The sequence below is a fragment of the Ambystoma mexicanum genome, chromosome 10 (assembly GCF_040938575.1).
Source record: "Ambystoma mexicanum isolate Mex_15411 chromosome 10, UKY_AmexF1_1, whole genome shotgun sequence".
Lineage (NCBI taxonomy): Eukaryota > Metazoa > Chordata > Amphibia > Caudata > Ambystomatidae > Ambystoma > Ambystoma mexicanum.
The window spans coordinates 23,072,181-23,095,261 of NC_090932.1; the positions used below are offsets into that span (position 1 = coordinate 23,072,181).

Sequence of the window (23,081 nt, forward strand, 5' to 3'; positions counted from 1 at the left end):
ACAGCAAGTGCACTGTTTTCTTAATTTACTTTCCTACTGCACCAAATCGCCACTGTAGTCGTATCCGAGCATGGGGTGGCATCCTGTGCCCCCACCAGAGGTGTCCAGACATAACTGTGCTGCAGGAAGGACCAGCATTGGCAATGCCAACAGTTCAGGATTTTGTTCAGGCATGGGAAAGGTACTGGCCAGGCAATGCTGTAGTGGTATTAACTGGCCATTGATGGTAGCGGGTGAGAAAATGGCGCGAGTACCTGGGCATCTATTAGCAGTGCCTGGAAAATGCCTAATACTTGTACACCAGTCAAAACTTTTGGTGTTGACCATGCTTCTTTTGTCCATGACTTCATTGAAACAAAGATTTAGTGCTTATAGATCGAAGTGGCTGAACGCAGACCTTGTTAAGACATTTGTATTACATCAGTAGCATGTTTACAGCTCCAATTAAGTCATTAACTCTCAGAAGACTGCTTTGAAAAAACACTGGCAGGAACTTTGAGTGGAAAGTTTGATGGTACGTCTTGGTTAAAGTGAGCTCACTGAATTCCCATAAGCAGGTTTTGGGCGGAGAAGGGCAGGAACTGGGTAGGAATTGCCACATGGATTAGCCTGGCCATGGGCAGTCAATGGGTAGGCAAATAACCAAACAGCACCTTCTGCACTTATAAGATATCCCCTGTCTGCTGCCTTAAAACCCAGCACTTGCCACTTGCTGGCTGCACTACCACCATTTATTGCATTTACTATTTATTTATTATTTATCTGTTTATCTGTTTTCATCTTTGCTCCACACTTTCCTCATCCATGCACTTTTCCCCTTTCCCATGCACTTGCGCGTTCTCAAAGTCACTGGGCCTAGTAAGATCATTGTTGTTCTCCCCCTGTTCCCCTCCCCTCTCTTGTCGCGCTTTTGAAACACTTGTGTACGAGCGCGATAGAAATAAAATCTCAATAAAGCGGCATGTCCCTCCACGTGTGCCATTTCTCCCTATCCGTACTGTAATGCAACCGTTTTGCTTCTAGGTAGCCCAAACTAAAAGCAGCGTGGGGAAGACGAGGATGGGGGAAGCAGGAAATGGATGCTATGTACACAGGACGGGAAGGATGCAGGGTGGGAAGGATGGTTTGCAATATTGTGGTGCCTGTCGGTCCCATGAGATGGGTCTTGTGGAAGCCTGTCGGTCCCGTGAGATGGGCCTCATGGGAGCCTGTCGGTCCCGTGAGATGGGCCTCATGGGAGCCTGTCGGTCCCGTGAGATGGGCCTCATGGGAGCCTGTCGGTCCCGTGAGATGGGCCTCATGGGAGCCTGTCGGTCTCGTGAGATGGGCCTCATGGGAGCCTGTCGGTCCCGTGAGATGGGCCTCATGGGAGCCTGTCGGTCCCGTGTGATGGGCCTCATGGGAGCCTGTCGGTCCCGTGAGATGGGCCTCATGGGAGCCTGTCGGCCCGTGAGATGGGTCTTGTGGAAGCCTGTCGGTCCCATGAGATGGGTCTTGTGGGAGCCTGTCATTGTAATGTTGGATGCATGAAGGCTGGAGTGTGTGCTCGGCCAAGCCTGGAAGTGTGAGGGGTTTTTGCTGGGGTGTCCACACCTTGTACCCGACGTTACCTCCGGAATGGTGATTCTGAGTGGCAAGGGTGGACTGAGAATGCCACCCAGGTGGCGATTCCCTTCGCTTCCTTCCCTCTCTCGGAAGGAGATGGGTAATTGGGTTTACTCTGCATGTGTCTTAATAAACCTGAAGCTAATGGCGCGCGCCCGCGCTAGTGCGGGGGGGCTGCTGTTAAGTAACGGAATCGTACCCCGCTTTATGCCTCTCTCCAGGAACCCTGCTAAGCACCCCAGAAGCCTTGCCCAGACCTATGCTTTGGGTCCCGCTCTTGGCGCTTTTCTGTAGGTTCCTGGGGTCACCCAGGGCGGACGTGGGCACGCGATCAAGGCCCAGGTTGTAGGAATGGTGTAGGGTGAACAAGATTCAGGGCAACTCCGTTATCGCTTGCAATTCATAGCAAGCCCCGCAGGCGCCACAGCTCTTAAGGATGGTGCGGGAAATGCGGGCAGTTGCACACATGTTCACGACAGCAGTGCGCCCTCTTGCCCAAGATGCTGTCGGGTAGGATGCTGGGCTTGGGGCAGCCCCCGGCTCCTCTCGGGCCCCCTGGAGCGAGTGCTTGCCCCCCCCCCCCTCGTCCTTGCTCCTAATGCTTCGCTTTTTAATCCGATAAGAAGCAAAGTGCCATTTTTACAAGAGCCGGCAGATGCGCCCGCCTCGATCCCCGGCCACTGGAGGGGGGTCTTGGCGCAGAGGGGAGGGGCGCCAATCTCCTTGGCGCCCTGATTAATGTGCCTCGGCGGTACAGGATTCAATTTTACAAGCGGGCGCCTCCTGTGCGGCCCACCCGTGCCGTGCCAGCCGGTGGCAGGTGGCAGGGCGGGCCGGCGCCAGCTCTGCCCTTTTAATAAGTCAGCTAGCGCTTAGACACATCACACCGACCTCAGTATCACATTAACTTTTAATGCGGCCCCGTGCAGGGTCCTGGGTGGCATGCCTGACTGCCCGCTCCTCTTGCGCACCGCGTCTGCCTATTCCGTGTGGATTAACAACGCTCGCTGCCCCCCTCCCCCACCCGCCCATGCTTTGCTCGCCAGTGTTTCAGATTCTTGGTTGTCAAGTGAGCTGTGCAGGGGAGACACTGCACACATTTCGCGATTCCTTTAAGATGTCACACTAGTCCCGCCCGTTATTGTGTTCTTTTATTTTGATAGCGCTTACTACCACATGTTTCGCAGCACTCTTTCTATTTGGGTGTTCCTGTTATGCAGTTGAATTACACACGAGTCCACACGGATCTAATTCACAGCTGCGAATTGCATGCGGAATCGAAGCAGAGAGCGCGTAACATCCAGAGCTATCTAGCAGGCATCCGGTGAAGCTTGATACCATGAGTGAGGTCTGTGTGTAAGCAGGTTGCAGACGGCGGTTCCATTGCAACCTGCGCATATCGCCACCGTAGTGGTATCGGAGGGCCTAGCCTGTGGAGCGGGTACTGGGCCCCCACCCCGGGTGAGGGGGCGGGGGGGGGGGCTCCGAGTCCAGACGATTCTCTGCTAGAGGAGAAAAAATACGGATTCGAGAAGGGGGTGGGAAAGCAGAAAATGGGTGCTGTAGGCACAGGTTGAGAGGGATGCAGGGGTGGGAGGTTTTGTGATTGGATGGGTGAATGAATGTCCGTCTTCACAGCTCTGGCAAAGCGGTGACTATGCAGGGCTGGTCATTGATATATACTTCAAGATTCTGTCCAGAGAGAGATCTTAATGGGGGATTTCATGGGAGTTCCCCTATCGGTCTCGGGTCTTAATTGACCTGGAGGGGGTTGAGTCTCTAACCCCTGACCCTAATGACCACGACTCGAATCCCGGCGGAGTAAGGGGAAAATAAGTCTAGCTCGATTTCCCTGAAGCTAGGAGCCGGCTCTGGGGAGCTATATCTTCCGGGTCCCAGATCCGGGAAGTTCCGGCTCAATGCCAACACTGCCTGAAAGTGTTGTGCTAAGTGGGTGATGGTCCCAGGCATATTTTGGAACTAGTCAATAAAACGTGAGCAGCAGAGATATTAATAACACCGTTTCACATAGAGCCAGGTGGAGCATTCGCGCCAATCACTGGACCCCAGTCCTCCTGGCAGCTCCCCTTTCCTTAGTGTTTATTTTTATTTTTAACCTCTTCGGCCTTCGTGTCCAGGATGTTTCCCGGCATGCACTACGCTGCCAGGGCTGTGTATCGCTTGCATTTTAAAGCTCTCTCGCTCTCCCAAGGCCCAAAAAGGCGTCTCGGCCCTTGCCCGGGTGCGAGGTGTTTCCAGTGTCCGGTAAAGCCCGCAGGCTGAAAAGCTTCTCTTTACCCTGTCGCGTTATGCCAATTATTTCCAGTATTAGAGCACTGCAATGCCTGAAATACTACTGCAGGCCTATGTCAAGATAAGGACACCTGCTTCTTTTGCGAGCTATAGTTCAGCCTCCAGCAATACTAAACTTTACGGCAAAAATGTTTTTTTTCCATGCATTTTCCAGCGCAGTTTTTGACCATTTCCAGCCAATGGGACTCAGAGAAATAATGCACGAGGCCTTTATAATAATACCGTTGGCGATTATTCTGCGACGGAGCCATCGTGGGACGCTCGCAGGAAGGAAAAGTCGGCTCTTCGTGCCCCAAACCTGTCTTTAGAGGATATCAGGGTTTCTGTTTTCGGGCAGGTCTGGTCAGGGCCGGACTGGGCCATACATTTGTCTTGGACACCAATGAAAGAGTGGCCCACAGTTGTGTGACACTGTTTGAGTAGTACCCGAGGGGGAGATTTTTTGATTAAATGTGATGCAAAGTGAGCATTGAAGGAATATTTACTCAGCAACACTGGCCCAAACGGTGGTCCACTTTGACCAAATAAACTGGGCCGCACCAGCAGTTTGCGTTTTTGGTTCAGCCATGGACCTATTGCCCCTATAGGCCAGTCCAAGCCCGGTGCTGGTCCTGCTGCTCTGGAAACACTGCTGAGGGACTGCTGCGTTATTTCGGATCTGCTTTTTATTGTAAATATGAACCGTACCATCATCCTTTTTCTTTCTTTATATATATTTTTTAATCAGACCTTACTGTCACGCGGGGAAGAAAGAACAAAACACAAAGGCCTTTGCTCCCTTAACATTACACTGAGCAAGTCTGTAACCCTGCACCCCACCGAACGCAACACTTGCTATCTGTACATGCTCGCGATATATTGGAAGTCTGTCTTGCACTGCCCCCAGCTCCTCCACCCCCAGCTGGTTTCACGTGTTAAATGAAAACATCTTGACTTGGTAAAGGATTCTGAAACCACCCTTGGGACTGCCCCAGCCAACAATGCACTCTTTGTATGGTGCTTCTTGGCAAAATACTTATTGTTTTCAATACATACATAGAAATCCAGGACATCACTGCAAACAAGATACATTTCTGGGTGTGTGGGAATGCACGTGCACCCTGTTGTCACGAATACCAGGCCCCCCCAATACCATGTCCCAATATAAAGCTGTGGCCTAACTGTTTATCTCTCACAAGGATGGCATCTGGTGCTTTCGACAGCTGCCACCCACCCTGGGATCTCTTCCTGCTCCTACATGTGAGGCTAAGAACCTCTCCCTCCCTCCTCACATCTCTGACGTCTCTAAGAAGTCACACTACCAGCTGCACCTCCTCAGAGGTTTTCCTCCTTTCCTCTCCTCCCCCCAGAAGCTCATTCTCTCCAGAGCTCTGGTCCTCTATAGGCTGGACTACTGCAACAGCCTCTTCCTAAATCTGTCTTCTTCTACTCTCCGCCCTCTGCAACTCATCCAGAACAGGACTGCTAGACTTGTGCTTGGCCCCAAGCCCAGGGACCGGAGCTCTCCAGCCCTGAAATCTCTTCATTGGCTCCTAGAAGCAGCAAGGATCAAGTTCAAGATCCTCTGCAATGTCCACAAGGCTTTCTGGGGCCTGGGACCGCAATACCTCCAACTCTCTACCAAGATATCTTCCTACTCGGGCCCTCTGCTCCTCCAAATCCCTGAGGGTCAGGCGCTTCTCAAAGCAACGGGTTGGGGCCAGATCTCTTTCTTTGGCTGGTACCTCCTTGCCTTTCTGAAACTGGAGAAGAACCATCTGCGGTTCCGGAAGCATCTCAAAACCTTCCTCTTTGATTCTGCCTTCTCTCTTCCTTGCCCCGGCTGATCTCCTGTCTGATCCACACACTGGGCACCTGGTCACCCTCTGAATTCGGGCCCAGGTCCCTGCCTGTCCTGCTGCAAACCTGTACTGCCTCTTGGCACCCCCTGCACTTATTGGACACTCATTGTTTGCACTTCTGAGCACCTGATCTTGCCACCCGTTGGCTGCACTACTTGTTTTCATTTTCCTTGTCCTGCACTTTGACATCTGACAGCCGTGGGTACATCAAAAGCCTCTGGCCGTGGGCAGCCTGATTAGATTTTCAAGGCCCCATGGATTTTCATCTCAATTGTCAAACCTTGCTGGTGGTGGCGAATACTGAAGAATGTTAATGCGCAGGCCTGGGTGAAGGAAGTGACCATGGAGAACAGACGCCAACACCTCTTTGTAATGCAATGTGTCAACTTGGTACTAATACCCCTCCTTGGTATGAAAGGGCAGTGAATGTCCTGTCGGGAACCACTCCTTTCAGAGAAGGAAAGTATTTGAATTGTAGGAGACAAAAGTCTGCCTGCAATCCCTTACTTCAAAGGAGGCCCATGTTGTGATCAAGTGCTGCATAGGGCTCAGTTAATTGGGGAGACACCAAGTGCCCTGGTTCTGACCTAAAGCATCACTGAAGATTTTTGGTGGAGACTCAGGATTGGCTCACTTAAGTTAGGCTTGGCCTACACCAATCCTTGCGCCCGTTTGGCTTTAAAAGAGGGCTGAGCCCCTCGCTGATCAGATCTGAAGACTTCACAAGGAGTAAGGACTCATTTGGACCCAAGCGGAAGGTACAGTCTACCTTACATCTTCCGCCAGTAAAGGAAGGCCAGGAGTTCCAAGAGGCAAGCAAGACCCCTCCCCTAAACATCTCCCAGGGAAGAGAGGGAGATGCTGGACTCAGAGGACCCACCCAGCAGCTCCAGAACCGGTACCCAGCCAGCACACTGCGTGCCCTGCTAGGTTCGGAAAGCAAGCTTCCTAGGTCGGAAGTGCCAGAGAGTCTCAGAACAAGGCCATTGACTGTTAACACCCTCCTGAGCTTTGGGCCGTCCTCCTTGAAAGGACACAATCCCTGCAACAAAGCTAAGAGGCGTGCCACACAAGCATCACCCAGCGTCCACCTTTTTAAGGACAATTTCGAGACAGTCGAGTCTTCGAAACGCATCCGACTGTTGTCATGCCACAGTCACCAGAGCCATCTGAGACACCTCGACCAGCATTTCAGATCCGCCAACCACCACAGAGACAATGATTCTTGGTCCCGAGCCGCCGTGCCTGACAGACTGCAGACGTCCATCCAGTCTCGCTTGCCGAACTGACTGCCGCCTTTTACCCGCAGCTGTCTCCCACCATTAAGTCCATCTCGCAGGTTGTGAAGCGCCCTGGAACTGCCTTGACGCTGTCATGCAACATGAACATCTTCAACACTAAGTACATTGTGGTTCTGCCCCCCTGGTCCCTAGAGACATTTACGACCTTTTGTGCCCTTGGTGCTGAAACTGAATAACCTTGAACAGTAAGATTGATTGCTTTACCAACTACCCTCCTGTCAGTATCCAGAGTGCATCCCTTTAATTTGTGTTTTTTTAACTCTTTATTTAACATTTTAAAGAACAAGATCCAATACAATAATCAAAATGCCTTAACAAAATGTACAAAACGCAAAATTCATAAAACCAGCAGAACCAAAGATAGATAAATGTCTACAGTATGGACCTCCATAACAATCATAAAATAACATTTTCGAATTCTATAAAAGATTCATGACACACAACCACAGAGTCAAAACAACATAAAAACACACAACTAAACAGTCCATTACCACCCCCCACTCAAAGAACAGGCCATCCCTCGAACCTATACATTCAACCATACAGGTCATTAAAAGGCCTTCAAATCTGACGATAACGCCCCTCCCTTCCTTGACCAAAAAGCATAACCCCATCATATTTTGACAAGCCAATCCTCCACACCAGGTTTCTTTCTAGACTTCCAAACTCACAAGATCTGTTTCATCGCCAAAACCAAACCTCTGTTAATCCAATCCGCATCCTTCCTAGCCCTATCCCCTCTCCCCCTGTTGGACAACAATATGGTCGAAAGGAATGTACGCAGAAGTTTCTCCTCCAACACAAGATCCAACCTGTCCAATACATTGGACCAAAAATCAGAAACTCTAGCGCACAACCATAACATATAAGAACCCCTACCACAACCACATCCCCAACACAAATCAGATCGAAAGACCCAACTTGGCCATCTTAGATGGAGTCCAATATAATCTATAGAGGATCCTCTGTCTAATATATCTCAGCTGCCAATCCATCTTCGCTTTTACCCCCACCTGAAGAAAATAGGTCCACTCCGTAACAGGGATAACCTCACCGACTTCATCCGTCCAGGACAGGTGAAGTCTATCCCAAGCCCTCACATCCGCCGCATCAGACGGCATTAAACACATGTACTTTGAAACCACATAAGAGGCCGAACGGAGAAGTTCACACAATGAGGGTCTCTCCTCCATGACCCCACCGTCCAACATTCCTGTCCGTTCAGTCAATAGTGCATTCCAATCCCAAAAGATGTTCTCAACTGGTCAAAGGGAACCATACGACCGTCCAACCACACATCACAAATACGAAGAATGCCCCTATTGATCCAGCTCTTCCAGCACAAGGGCTTGTTTGCCAACTGCAAACACGCATTATTCCACAAAGAAGCATCATAGTGCATCCAAGCATTTCCCCCATCAATTTCTATAAAGCGCAACATTGCCTCCTAGTAGCGCAGATCGTAGGTAACTTCTTCACCGAAAACGGTACTTTCAACTTAGTATATATATCCTTAAGGGCATAAGGCAAAAACTGGGAACTCTCAATAATATTCCAATTGGGAAACCTAGTCATGGACAGCAGAGAAGTACAAGGTCGATTTTTTTTTTTCCTTTTTTTTTTTTTCCTTTAGAAAGCCCATACAATACTTTTGCAAATTTGGGTAACCAAACCCCCCATCCTTCACAGGACATGTCAGAATATATTTAGGAACTTTAGGCCGATTACCAGCCCCCCAAAGAAAACCCTGGAATGCCTTTTCAACCGGAGCTAGCGTTTTTTTTTCGTGAATTTTAGGGGTATGGATTGGATGACGTAAATAATTTTTGGTAAAAGAACCATTTTGATTGCATTGATCTTGGCCCACAGCCCCATCTTCAATTGGCTCCACTTCAAGATGTCCCAATTAAATAACCCAAATATCCATGACACATGAAAAGCTATCATTCTTTTCAAGTCTCAGACCAAGTAAACACCCAAGTACTTCACAGTCCCCGTCTCCCAGTGGCAGTGCCAAGAGCCCAATACACCATGTGGGACATCAACATCCAAGGGGAAAGCCACAGTCTTTTCCCAGTTTATTTTGTGTCCCGACAAGCGACCTACTTCATCAAACATCTGTTTGAGCCTCACACATCCCTCTGCTGGATTAGGTAAAAGAATAGTCATATCCTCCGCGTAGCACAGAACTTTCATCTCATTATCTCCAAACTGAAGAGCATGAAGGCCCTGTTCCTTTATCAAGTACAAAATGAGGGGTTCCAGTGCCAGATTAAACAGGTACGGAGACAATGGACAACCCTGCCTAGTCCCCCTAGATAACAAAAATGAAGAGGATACAGCTCCATTAACCCACACCTTCGCACTAATATCGGAGTTCAAGGCTCGTATAGCATTAACAAATGTGGTACCGAATCCCATCCTATTAAGAGTGTGGTAAAGAAAAGACCAATTGACCCTGTCGAAGGCCTTTTCCGCATCCATAAAAAGCAACAGGGTACCTCAAATTCTTGTTTTCGGTAAACTCATAACATCAATCAACGTCCTAATATGGTCATAACCATACCTACCTTTTCATAAACCCGATCTGCGAACTACCAATCAATTTACTAATACACCCATCCAGTCTATTAGTCAAAATTCTAGTAAAAATCTTGAGGTCCACATTCAGAAGCGAAACCGGCCGATAATTGTCACACTTTTTACCATCTTTCTCTGGTTTCGGAAGGACGACCACGCAAGCCTCTTTCATAGTGGGGCAAATCACCCCGTCTCTCATGAAACCATTGTACAGGGTGCATAGGAATGGTATCGGCACCCCACTCAGCATCTGGTAAAATTCTACCGGGAGACCGTCCATACCTGGTGACTTACCCTCATTAAGTTGATTAATTGCCATCAACAATTCCTCCTCTGTAATAGGACTATCTACCATCATCGACTGATCTGCACACAAACTCGGCATGGCAATCTTATCAAAAAGGAATCCATGTCAGCCTGAGATGGGAGTTGGTCCTCACAATATAACGTTGCATAAAATTTCCTGAAACCCTCACAAATCTCACCTTTCTTGACAATATGTTTACCATCATCATCATCTACCAGTTTCTGAACAGAAGAGTTATCTGTCCGGCCCCGCAACCTACTCGCCAGAAGTTTCCCATTTTTGTCACCTTGCTCCCAGAACTTTTGCCTCATAAAGAACATGCCCTTTTCAGATTGTACATCCATTTTTTGTTTGAGCAGTTCCTTGAGTTTTCCAACCACCATCCTATCATTCGCATTCTTAGAAACTGCAAAATTCTTCTGTGCCACCTCTAAATCCCCTTCCAATTTCCGAAGCTCAAACATTTTTCTCCTAGCCCGGGATGTAATATTCATCAGCTCCCCTCGCACAGTAGCCTTATAACTTTCCCAAACCATGACATCAGAAGCCCAGCCAACATTGGCATCACAAAAGTTCCTCGTAAAATCCTCCAGAGATTCAGCAACTCCCTGTTCCTGCAAAATATAAGTTTTGAGTCGCCATCTGGAGAACTCCGTCCTCTTATGTCCTATATTCAACTGCAACATCATCAAAGAGTGATCTGAAATACTCCTCTCCCTAATAGATGCATCCTGCAACATACTAGCTAACCTACCAGAAACAAAAAAATAATCAATTCTCGAATGAAAGTCATGCACTGGTGAGTAGAATGAGAACTCCCTCACATCCGGATGATCAAACCTCCAAGCATCAATTAAATCCAAGCTATCCACAAACTCCCTAAAGGATTTACTTACGCTTCCGGCAGTAAACCTACATTGAGCTGAACGGTCAATTTTCCCGTCAATCACACAATTGAAATCGCCCCCTAATATCATATTCCCCGCACTTTTCCCTCAAAGGTAACGACAACTTCCCAAAGAAAGGACTACCACCAGTACATGGTCCATAAATGGAGCCTATTGTAATGAGTTAATCTACATATTGAACAGATAAAAGAAGTATCCTCCCTTCCTCATCCTTTACTACCTTTTCAATCTGAAGCATTAAACCTTTCCGTAGGAGTACACCTCCTCCCCTAGATTTCGAACTGTGACAATTGTGAAAGGACGCAGCATACCATTTATTCTTGAACTGATGATTTGAATCATTCAACAAATGAGTTTCCTAAATAAGTGCAATCTCAGCTTTCTCCCTCTTCAGCCTGTGCAATACCTCGTTCCTTTTCCTTGGAATGTTAAGGCCCTTGACATTCCAGGAACATATGCTCAGGTCATTCATTAACACACTTTATCCCACCTGAATCCATCTTATTGGTCCCAAAAGCCTATATGTCAAAGGATAAAGGGGGGGTAGGTGATATGACCGAGTTGTGCAAACATTACAAGACAAAACATGACAATACAAACACACAGAAACCATGAACTAACATATATGAAGTCTAACAGCACACCCTGCCAAACACTAGGATGATGTTGATTGCAGTTATTTACAAAAAAAACAAAATCTTGAACTGTAATTGCCCCAGAACCTACACCCAAACATGATGTAATAATAAAAAACAGTAACCTTTCCCGTACCACCTTCTAAAATATTCATATTAGCATAACAACATGAACCCCCCCTTCACACTCCCGTACCCCGCCCAGAAACCAGCCCTATTTAAAAAAAACAGTAATGAAGAAGCCAAATTGCACACAACGCAATGCTACCTATCGAAAAGTGGCATGCACCTTTCCGTAAATCCTGCGACAGTCTGACAATGCAAGGTCATCATCCAAATGTAATCCCCTTTGTGAAATTGTCTGTCCCCTGTGTTCCTTTACAGTGTGGGTTGTAACTGTAGTGTTGCTAGAACTGTCTGTTGTGATAATAAAGTAGATCTTTTTATACAAACTTTACTGGATAGTCCCTTTTATCATTGGGTAATTGTATTTTCACTATGTTACAACTAACGATCCATGACCTTCCGGAGATCAGTCTGCCGTTCCATCCACGTTACCCAAATTGGACAAGGAGGTCTTAAAATGCACTTGTATTCCGGTCTGCTTGGGTCCCTTCTGGTGTAGTAGAGGTGTGGGGTTGATAGGTGGTTTAGAAACCGATATTCATCCCTGGACCACTTTTGCTCCGGAAGTTGATTCGTCACAGCTTGTCAATGCACTCCTTCTAGCTTCTTCACGGGGCTTGTGTCGTCCTTTAAGGCAGATATGATATGATATGATATGGTATTTGTAACGCGCCTATACACAAGTGTTTCAGACACCCCGGAGCTAGTGTTGCAGGCAGGTGTATTGTCCTTAGTTTGGTTCAGAGACTCTCTGGCACTTCTCACATAGGAAGCTTGCTGCAGAGCCTAGAAGGGCACAAGATGTGCTGGTTGGGTACTGGTTCTGGAGCTGCTAGAGCCTCCTCTGGATTCAGTATCTGCCTCTGTCCCCCGGAAGATTTTTAGGGAACACCTCTTGCTTCCCTCTTTGGAAATCCTGTCCTTCCTTCACTGGTGGAATCTGCAAGGCAAACTGTACCCTCAGGTTCCAAATGAGTCCTTGTTACTTCTTGCAAAGTCTTCAGATGCTCTACCCAAAAGAGGGGCTCAACCCTCTTTTAAAGCCAAATGGGACCCAGTGATTAGTGTAGGCTAAGCCTACCTTAATGAACCAATCCTGTGCCCCCATCACAAATCTCCTGTATGCATGATGTCATACCCAGAGTGTGTTGCAACAGAAAAGGTAAAGGGGTGTAAACATGTAATAATTAGTCCCACCCATCTTCCTGTCTGTTGTAGATCAAAGGGTCTAAAGTTAATGGAGCTCTCTGTGGTTCCTGATTAAAGCAGCAGCTCTCTTGAAAATGCAGTGAGAACAGACGGTCTCCATCAATCCACATACTTCTGAATGACGTACCCCTGCGGGGGCTCCCTGCTGTAAACACATAGTCTCAGACATGACATGTCACTGATACTGAGAGGTGGGAGCTGGCTTCAGGTTAACGCAGTGCATATCAAAGGCTGTTGGGGTTTCCTGTCTCTTTTGTTAAACTCTGCAGCCAGACTCCATGTGGGCCTGTTTATTATAATGTGTTAACTATGTTAATTGCTGCCACTATCTGCAGTGCGTACACAAAAGGAAAGGGCTGGATACATGGAGCCTTTTGTAGTTAATTAGGCTGGCCATGGCAAGAGTAAGGTTTTGCCCTCCTCCTTCTGAGAGGCCTTGATGTACTCTTGCCTATCATATCCGAACTAAATATGAATGGGGGATGGGTGGGGCGGGGGTTTCGGTCCCTGTAGGCTGTTTCCACTCAGAGTACGCAGGTGTATGTGTATGTCATGCAGTGAGCATAGGAACATGTGTGTGGATTAGCACCACACATTTTTCGGAGGTTCATCTACCATTTATTTAATTTCTTATAAAATCTCAGAAAACCCAGGTGAGCGCACAGCCACCGTGCACAGGATTTGAATTCCTCGCAATTCCCCCCTCGGCCAGGGTTGGACACTGCATGTGGCCAGTGAGCCACTTGAAGCTGTGGCATGGTCAGAGTGCCCCACAGACTATGTAAATGGTGGTCTGTGAAGGTTCGGGAACAGTCAGCAGTTAGTCGAGCCTGTTATTAGTCTGCAAGGAAGAGGAGCCAGGTTAGCGATTGTTTAGAAGCTGGGCCTTGTCGCATTAAAGCGACGTTTTCCACTTATTGAGAATGTTGGTTTTTTTTGTGCACTTAGCCCAATGTTCAACAGCAGTGGCCCATGTGAACCTAGCAAGCACAGAGTTTACCCTCCTCCCCCACCCCAGATTTTAATGGCACACAGTGTGTGGTCCTCAAGGTTGCAAGGAATGGCTGAGTCATCCCTGCGAATAGAAGAACACCTGTATCCTAGACACTGAATACCAATGTCTGAAGCGGATCTGTGGGTCTGTGGCTCAGTGGACTAATGAGTCCACTACAAGGGCCTGCGTTTGACCTCATGGTCACAGGTTCGAATCCCGGCAGGTCCACTCAGCCCTTCATCCTTCTAAGGTCGATAAAATGAGTACTATTAAGTTGGGTAACCATACACATCTGTTATTAGTGCCAAGATGCCCCTTTGGGGGTGAACGTGCGCTTTACAAATACGCCTGTTATGTTTTGTCTAGAGAGAGCGCTTAACTCACTGAGCTGTGTTGCTGGTTAGTACAGCCCAGATGCTGTTGCCTCCTTATTTTTATTCATTTTGAGTTTGTAACCGGTTGTTGGGTCTGAGACAGTCACCTCAGAGCCATCGGGCGATTATCTGAAACCGCTGTAGTAGCTTTTGGCCTCTTTAGGGATTAACCTACATAGAGACGATAATCCACAATTATTCTTGCTATCAGGAAATTAGAGGAAAGGCTCCTGAACTTTCCGAGCCATTGAGGCCAGCAAGACTTGCCTGGTGGTTGATTGTTCACCGCTCGGATGCATTTTCTGCCTAGTTCTGACTTTACACAAATTAGAAATAAATAAATACTCAATGGCCCCAAGTCTGAATTAATGATGCAGTGTCCCAAGAAATCCCTTGGCTCACTGACTCCCGGGTGCAAATCTTTTGGCGATAGGTGCGGTATTCCGACATTGGACATAGGTAAAAGTTTGCGAATCCTCTTGACCACTTTCTGTCACTGGGGTGTCAAGTCTGCACGGAAGGCTGGTGCTAATAGCCCAAGGTTAATGAACAGGATAAAGGCCTTGTCAGATTGTGTCAGCCTGACATTATTCTAATGGTCTTTGTTTGCGTATTCCCAAAAATCTGCAGTCTGCAGCTCTACAGATGTTTTAGGCTACAGTGTAATGGTTTATTAAGTTCCTTCCCTCCCCGCTCAAGTAGTTATGCCACAAACTGTTTAACAGAGTATATTTTTAGCCCTATCTATGACATATACCATGCCCCTTGGATCCCTCTCCCCTGAGCTAACAATGAGGCAAGAACCAGGCCGGTGTACAGTAAATATATTGGTATTTATTTAAATTAAAGTAATCGAAATTAGCACGAAAATATCAAAAACCACTTTATCCGTGGTATAACAATGAACTTCTCTCAGCATAAATAAATCACTAAAGTGAGTTAAAATTAACACAATCACAATTCTTTCTGCAAATTTCACTTCACGAAATACTTGCACTGATCAATATCAAAGGCACTTATGGAATGTTGTTATTTTCCTGCAGGCTTAAAAGGGTAGCCGCAGGATTTGAGGATTGATAAAAATACATATGGCCATTATAATTTCACCCATACTTTTGGTTTAAAACAAACACAGGGTGACTTATCGCTTTGGTTTTCCGTTCCACCACCACCCCCCCCCGCCTTGCTTTAGTCTAGGTTGGGAAGTCCGACAGAAAAATTGGAATACTTTGGAGGATTTGTTTGGTATTTTGGACCCCCCCTTACTGAAAGGCCTTTGTTTGGGAAGCTGGATAAAAAGATTGGGCCTATTTAAGAACAAAGACACACCTCTTCCTTAAATTCTGGGTCCAGTGGACAACAAGGATTACCCAATGAATTATAGGCTATAGTTTTCAGCGTACACTGAGAAGTGAGCTTAGTTCATTTCAAATTTTAACAGAATCCACCCTGTAGTGGTCTGCCAAATGGGGAATTAATTCTAATGATTCAAGGCAAGCAGACTCCTCCCACCTTTTGGTTTCCCAAGGCTCAGTTCTACTTACATAGCAAGCCTCTGTTTAAGGTTCAGTAAAGCCAGCTGCATCTCGGGACACTGTGGAAAGATAGGGCAGGGGTCTGGTCACTCCACTCTCAAAGATGGCCTCCTGCTCTCCACCATAGGACCCAATTAGCCTTGAAGCCTTCCCAGAAATAGACGGTTCCACCCAGATGCACTCTTAGCAATCTCCTCTGGTGTCTCCTTCCAGTTGTCAGAAGATAAGTTCTAGCAGCCTTCCTGATGGTCTGTCTCTTGTCTGGGTAAGTCTCTCCTAACCAGGAATAATGTCTGGCAGAGAGACTCCCAGGACCCCCCTTGTCAATTTGCATATTTAAGTAACTTTGGGTCTCACCCTAAGTTACTAGGGGAATCCAGACGTGGACCCCTTGCTCACTATTCTTAGAGAGGCACAGCTCCTCCCAACTGATGAGGTCCAACCAGACCGAAACACGTGTCTGGGGATGCTGTTGGTACTCATGTTCAGAGGAGAATTGCCTAGCATTTCGGTGCTGGACTGCCCCAGGGCAGGACAAAGACTGATATGTTTGGGATATTTCTTCTCTGTGAAAGATAGTGAGCTAAAGACTCTGGGTAAGTCTCTCCTAACCAGGACTAATGTCTGGCAGAGAGACTCCCAGGACCCCTCTTGTCAAAATCCCCTTATATAGCAGCAATGACCCCACCAATTTTACAACCTTGGGGGAAGTACCCTACAATAATCCGTGCCACTAGGATTGGACAGTTACCCTTCTCTCACCTCCAAAACCCAGCCTCCAAATCAGGATTGGTTTAGGGGTCTGGAGCAACATATGGCCATTTCCATTCGTCGTCATCCTTAACTAGTTATGCATCACGACTTCATAATTTTGCTAGCAACTGCCAGACTAAACATATTTTCTGTTTCCGCTAATCATGGGGAATTAGATAAGCCGACCACCAGATCTGCATCATGTAGCACGGCCATGTGGCACCTTTCTGCCGTTTCCATATGAAGCACCACACGAGTAAGTAAGTTATTAAGCATATCCCTAATTTCAATTTCCACCCGCTCACCAGCTGTCACATTTGGAACATGTTCAGATCAGCCAGAAACCTAGTTTAACTGGCCCTTACAGTTCCCAGAGTCAAAGGATTTTGAATTTTATATCCACAAAATTGCCTGGAAATTACATAGAAATTGGTACATAGATGAAATCCATCCACCTTATGATGGTCGAGAAAAAGGTCTAAATGATAATAGTCCTTTTAAATAAATAGTGAATCATCATGTGGCACACATGGTCCTGTTCCTGGCCATTTTGTTTCGCTGGGTCAGCCTGGACCTTTATCATTCTCCTTTGTGTTGGAAGCTTGCTCTTTGTAGTGGGTTCCCCCAATTTCACACATTAGTCGTGCTCCAGCCAAGGCTAACTTTTGCTTTCAGAGCCAGCAGGTCTGGAGAACACTGAATTTCAACGCCTTTTAGCAGGACATTTTTATTGTGGTTGGTCATTAGATGGGAGATGTGATATCCAGGCTGGAAGTGGGAGATGTCCTTATGAAGTTTTGCCCAGAGCCAGCAAAAGAATCTGGCTTGGGCTATCATTTTTTTTTTTCATGAAGAGTGGCTCTTCAAATGTCACTGAAGTTTTGTGGGTGTGAAACATAATATACACTGTTCTTTTTCAACCCACACATTTTGGTTTCCTATTTTTCTGTGAGCAGTGATCATTTTTTCACTTTTACTTTTTCAAAAAACTTTATTTGTACACACATGTGCAGGCCGTTTTTTGTTTTCTTTAAAAGTCCTGTTTTCAGTGTGACGGGGATCTTTGATTCCTCCTTCTTTTGTAAATGCTACTTGTCCATCGGTAATGAAAGGTAGGCCCCTTTCCACATGGCTCCTTAATTTTGCTTGAAAAACAAAAATAATGGCCCGGCCGTTTTTGTTTGTGTTTAAAATGCCTGCCATTCATGTTAAAGGGACTTATGTTTGGGGCCTTTAAACACACTTCACAACAACTGCCGTGATCCTTCATTGACTATTATGGCTAGGGTTTGATGGGTGTTGTCCGAACACCTAAAGAGCCAAAGATTTGCAGACCCTTGCCCTGTATAATACCCTAACCTTTTCAAATTTCATTGGGTTCCAGTCAACCAATGCCTTCTGTTTAAGTCTCTCTTCAGTTTCTATTCGCACGGCTAAGACCCGAGCGTGATGCCAATGTGCGCATGGCATGTGTGAGAAACAAGGTAGGTTTGTCCCATTTTTAACCTCATATACTGGGGCCAGTAATCCTAATGGGTAAACAAATGTGTACCTAAGGTTGACATAAGTAACACAACAATTTGTAGAGAAAACATTCTTTATATCCCAAACCAAAATTATCGGCAATTCCCCAGAACAACAAACTTCAAACATGTGCAAATCGATGCATACAAACAATATTGGTCCCAAAATATCAAAGACAATTTGTAAATGCCAAGTCCCCCCCTATGCAAAGCACCACACAATAACATGAAACTACAAACAATAGGAATCTGGTTCAAATTATGTCTAGATTGACAATTAGAGACTCAACCAACTCAATAATTCATACAGTTGTGGGTCCATAACATTGGTGCAACTAGAGGACCTTTTCAAATCTTGCATTCAGAAAAACAAGTCTACTAGACGAGACGGATGCAATGTTTGTCTGTACTAATGTGCTCTACCAGGGTCCTTTGTACTGTAAACCCTGCACTAGTTTCAGCCTTGTCCCTTGTAGGTGGTGGGTTTCATCAGGACCAGAAGGGTGATGATCAATGTGACCCAGGACATGTGGTCTTGTCCTAAAGAGATTCCCAATGATCCCTGGAATACAACCACACTTAGTAACCGCTGAAGCCGGCTTTCACTTAAACTCCCAGGTGCAGAGTTCTCCAAGTAATCAGTCTCCCACATTGGCTCTAAAAAGTGGCCATAGTGACCCTTTCAGGCATTGTCCTAGGGGCCTTTCTGATCCCGGCAGGTTACTGTGGGCCTCTGCGATGAGTGTAAAACACCACTTGGACCCAGTGCTCTGGAGACTTTGCACTTCTGCAGACTGGCAGATTGCAGCGTGTGATAATCATTTCAAATGCGTAGTGCCAGTGCCGCTGTAGCCACATAACGACCCACCATTGTGGTACTTTGTGGAGGGGTTGAGGATGCCTATTGTACATACCATAGGGTGGTACCAAGCATGATTTGCATATTGTCTTTCCTCTTCTGGAATGGCTTGGCCGGTTAAACAAACAATGGTCTCGAGCGTTGCCCATGGCAATGCCAGAGGTAGAGATTAATTCCAAACCTTCCCGCCATCACCACCTCTTTTTGTTTTGCATAAGTCACCTCGAGTGGGACAAGTATGCTTAGACTTGGGTCCCAAGCCTCCTCGAGACTCAAGCTCCTCCTCCTCCCTGATGAGGCCTAACAAGGCCAGAATATGTCTGGGGTGCTTGTGGTCTCATGCAGAAGGGATGCGACCAAGCACTTGGGCTGGACTGTCCCTTATGGGGTGGGGCCAAGCCTGATTTGCATATGGTCTTTCCCCTTCTGTAATGGCTTGGCAGGCTGAACAACTCTGTTCTGGAGGGTTGTCCAGCAATGCCCAGAGCAATGCAAGTGTTTTAGATTAATTCCAAACCTTCCAGCCATTGCCTTTGTGTTTTGCAAACCTATTGTGAAGAACCCATGGCCATCCTTGGCTGTCTGTAAAGGAACACATCTCGCCGGGGTGTGCCGATGAGCTAATACGTGGAGCAGTCGTTCTGGAGCCCATGGGGCCAGGCTGGCTTACTGATTCAGTGGGTTGGGGTTCTTATAAATGCAAGCACAAGGCTCGGTTCACACGAGTCTGCCGCGGCATTCCAGGAATCTCGCCAGGGGCCAACTTAAAAGCCGACTCTCATTCGAGTGTTTCGATCCGGGTGATTAAGAGAGGCCTCGTCAGGACCCGCACGTTGTGTGATAAAGCTCCATTGTGAGCCTTTCATCTTGTGCTTTTATTTAAGAAGTATGTCTTGCACAGTTTCTCTTAGAGCTGCGAGAGCTTAACATGAAGGAGGCCCCGGGGCTGTTGCGCCCCCTTTCTCCAGTTCTGAGTAAATAAGGAAGGCAGAAATGGGGTGAAGTGGTGTAACTGGGTGTTTTCACTCTTATTGCTGGCTGTTTAAAAGCTGCATTAAACTGACCTGTCCGCTTTGATTCCAGTCTGCACAACCAGGAAGTATTACTGATATGTAATTGTTGGGGAGATGTTATTTAAATCATGTCCTGCCGTATCAATTCCATACAATTTAGCAAATCAATGAGGTGTGTGAGCAGGTTTTCATACTGTACCTATCGCCTTTCCAAACGGGCTTTAGTATTATCCAGTTAGATAGTTCTGTGGGCTAATGCAAATCCTGCAGTTATGTTTGTTCACTATAAAGGTCGCTTTATTCAAAAGACAGTCTGCCTGGCTTTAGTAGGTACAATAAATACCATTCACGTGGTCTGTAAAAGCGCCAGGAGTACTACTGTTTATTCAAGGCTCTATGGCCAACTGGAACAGACGTTACAAGAAAGTACAGGGCTATTGTCTGGACTGTGCTTTCCTGTTGTGTTGCCAGAGGCGAGGGATTTGCAGCACAACTCGGAGATGTTGCCTGATCATCTGTACGTCGCCACACTGGGCTTGGATGTGGCACGTCCCACGCCGCAGACCACTGTCTGGCCGGGGCGGGGTTGCCATTTTTTCTATACACAGACATGGCTCGCTGCTTTAAGGTCACTACTTGGATGATGTGCTCAAACGGGTTATTGTGAAAAGTCAGATTGGATTTGTTGTCTGGTTACCCTTGCTTATTTTCCTGCTTGCACTCGGCACCCTCTTTCTCCCACTGTGCGATTAAGATTGCCTAGAATTTGGAACACACCTATTGGAACCTACACAGGATTTTCATGAGAACGGGTCCAGTTTTTCCAGTTTCTCCATAAAAGGTGCTGGATTCAGGGAAGGGTCTTCATCTTGCTAAGATCCTCGCACAGAAGATTACACTCGGTCTTGGACTGGTCCACAAGCTCCACCAGCATCGTCCTATGATGATGGCCAGTCCCATCGCCTGTATCCAGGAAGCCTGCATTCAGGAGCAGGGAAGTGGGAGCAATGTAGAGCGTCCAACTGGGTAAGGAAATCCTGCAAACACCACTTCCGTATGCCTACCAGTGTTTTCTGATCAAAATGACATTTTGTGAATCCATGGATGTATCCTATGTCATGGGGAAAAAACGCAGAACATGTCAGGTCAATGTCCACTCTCTACTACCAAACAAGAACCGCCTTGGATATCGCCTCTTCCTGTGGTTCTGAGCCTCTCACCAAGTCCACCTACAGTAGAGTGTAGCAAAACAGGAGATCAAACACACCTTGTACAGAGGAGTGACGCCTTTTCAGGCCCACTCTGGGATTGTAAATCATCATACTTGTATGAATAAGTTGTCGATCAAAGACCCCCAAACATCAGACACATTAATAATCAATATAAGGTGCACAAAACCCCAGATTGCAAACAGCGACTTGTGATCTAAGGTTCCCTGAGATGAAGAACGTCCACAAAAAAACAGACTTAAAGGGAAGTACTTGGTGCGTGCATGCTCCAAAGCCGGCTCGAACTGGGGCGTAAAATTGTCCCGGGCACCAATGAAAAAGTGACCCACAGTTGGAAATGGCAATTCATTCTTTTTGTGACAGACTGTTTGAATAGTACGCAGGGGGGAGTATTTTGATAAAATGTGATTCAAACTGTGCATTTTAAAGAATATTTATTCGGTAACATTGGTCAAAACTACTAGCCACATAATGAAGTAACTCAACCAAGTGGCCCACATTGGCAAAAAAAGTGGCACACACCAGGATTTTAAGTTTTTGGTTCAGGCATTGCCCTATTGCCTGAAAGGCCAGTCTGCGGCTGTTCTGAGTTTTTCCATGATTTGGGCAAGTACAGCTCAGCCACCATTCCTTCCCGGGTCCTGTTTAGATGCTTGCCCTAACATGCACACTGATACCTTTAGCCATATCCATCTGTTCTGTGACCTTAGAACTACTCACCCTATTACACGGACCAAAGGTTCATGGACTCAAGAAGGCAAGAATACACACATAGAACAATGATTGGAATATAATTGGCTCTTTTCAGACCCCTTTATTAACAAGTCATGTAATAAGCATGTAAGTGATTATTGGAATAAATGCAATTGGTTATACATAGAGACACAAACAATATTAGTCACAACGGGTCTACATCATCGTTAGTGCAGTTGTAGGAGAAAACTCAGCCACGATGACACTATCCAGTCCCGAGGCAGGTATGCAGAAACATCACACCTACTAACTAGGTCTGGAGTGGAGCGTCCTCCCTCTCAGCGAGACTTATTCTGTCTCCTCATCAGTATCCCTCTTCTTATGGGGGACACATCCCCACCCCTCATGGGTTGCATACTGTCCCCGGCCGAAGGGCAGACAACAAGCATGGGAGGCAAAGAGCGGAAAAATCCAGACTGTGTAAAAACCCAGCTTGTCTCCCGCGCGCCCATTCCCAGCACCCTTTATCAATGCACCTGCACATCTCCGACTCCCTTCTCGGCTCGTCCTTGAGCGAACGCCACAACTATCCTTCATAGCGAGCTCCTCTGCGTCATAATATAATGTTGCAAACCTTGCAGAAGTCATGTCTGCCTTCTACCTGAGCGCACAGAAATGTAGACCTTCATTGAAGTTTGGAAGTGAATGTCCAAACGGTCACGCAGCAGTGCCATGTTTTAGCACATTTTTGCACACACATTACACCATCTTTCAAGCCAACTTAAGTTTCAGTGCAGGAGTGGAAGTTTAATTTTTTGTTTGTACGTGTTGGTTTACGTTTTGCAGCATATAAAGCACAGGGGAAGCTGCAGCTCCCAAGGCGTAGGGGAATTTGACCTCTCTGTAAGCTACAAATGCTCGCTTCACAGCACAAAGCTCGACGCTCCCGCACTATCTAATTATCTTAATGTTGCCAATCAAAGAATTGTACAAGCAACCCATCAGCCATGTGCCTCAAAAAATGCTGTGGTCCTAATGGTAAAAGAATCCTATCCTTGAACACGAAGCAAGCCCTTGATAGGTTGGCCAGATGTTTTCATGTACTTTTAGTGGTGTGATTTCTGCGGCGTAGTCCCTGTCAACGGTGTTACGCATGTAACTTGTGCAAAACGCACATTGTGCTATACCCAGAAGAGAAAGGCGTACCGTACAGGCTGGGCCAGTGTTAGAGGAGGAGTGGCAAGTGGTGGTGGGGGGGGAAGCTGAAGTGTAGGTTAGGGAGA

At 46.8% G+C, this 23,081-nt stretch overlaps 1 protein-coding gene across 1 annotated transcript in view; it reads left to right on the forward strand.

Moving 5' to 3' along the window:
• MB21D2 (Mab-21 domain containing 2) overlaps positions 1 to 23,081 on the forward strand; it is a 272,113-nt gene that overhangs the window by 65,663 nt on the left and 183,369 nt on the right. The window lies entirely within an intron of this gene.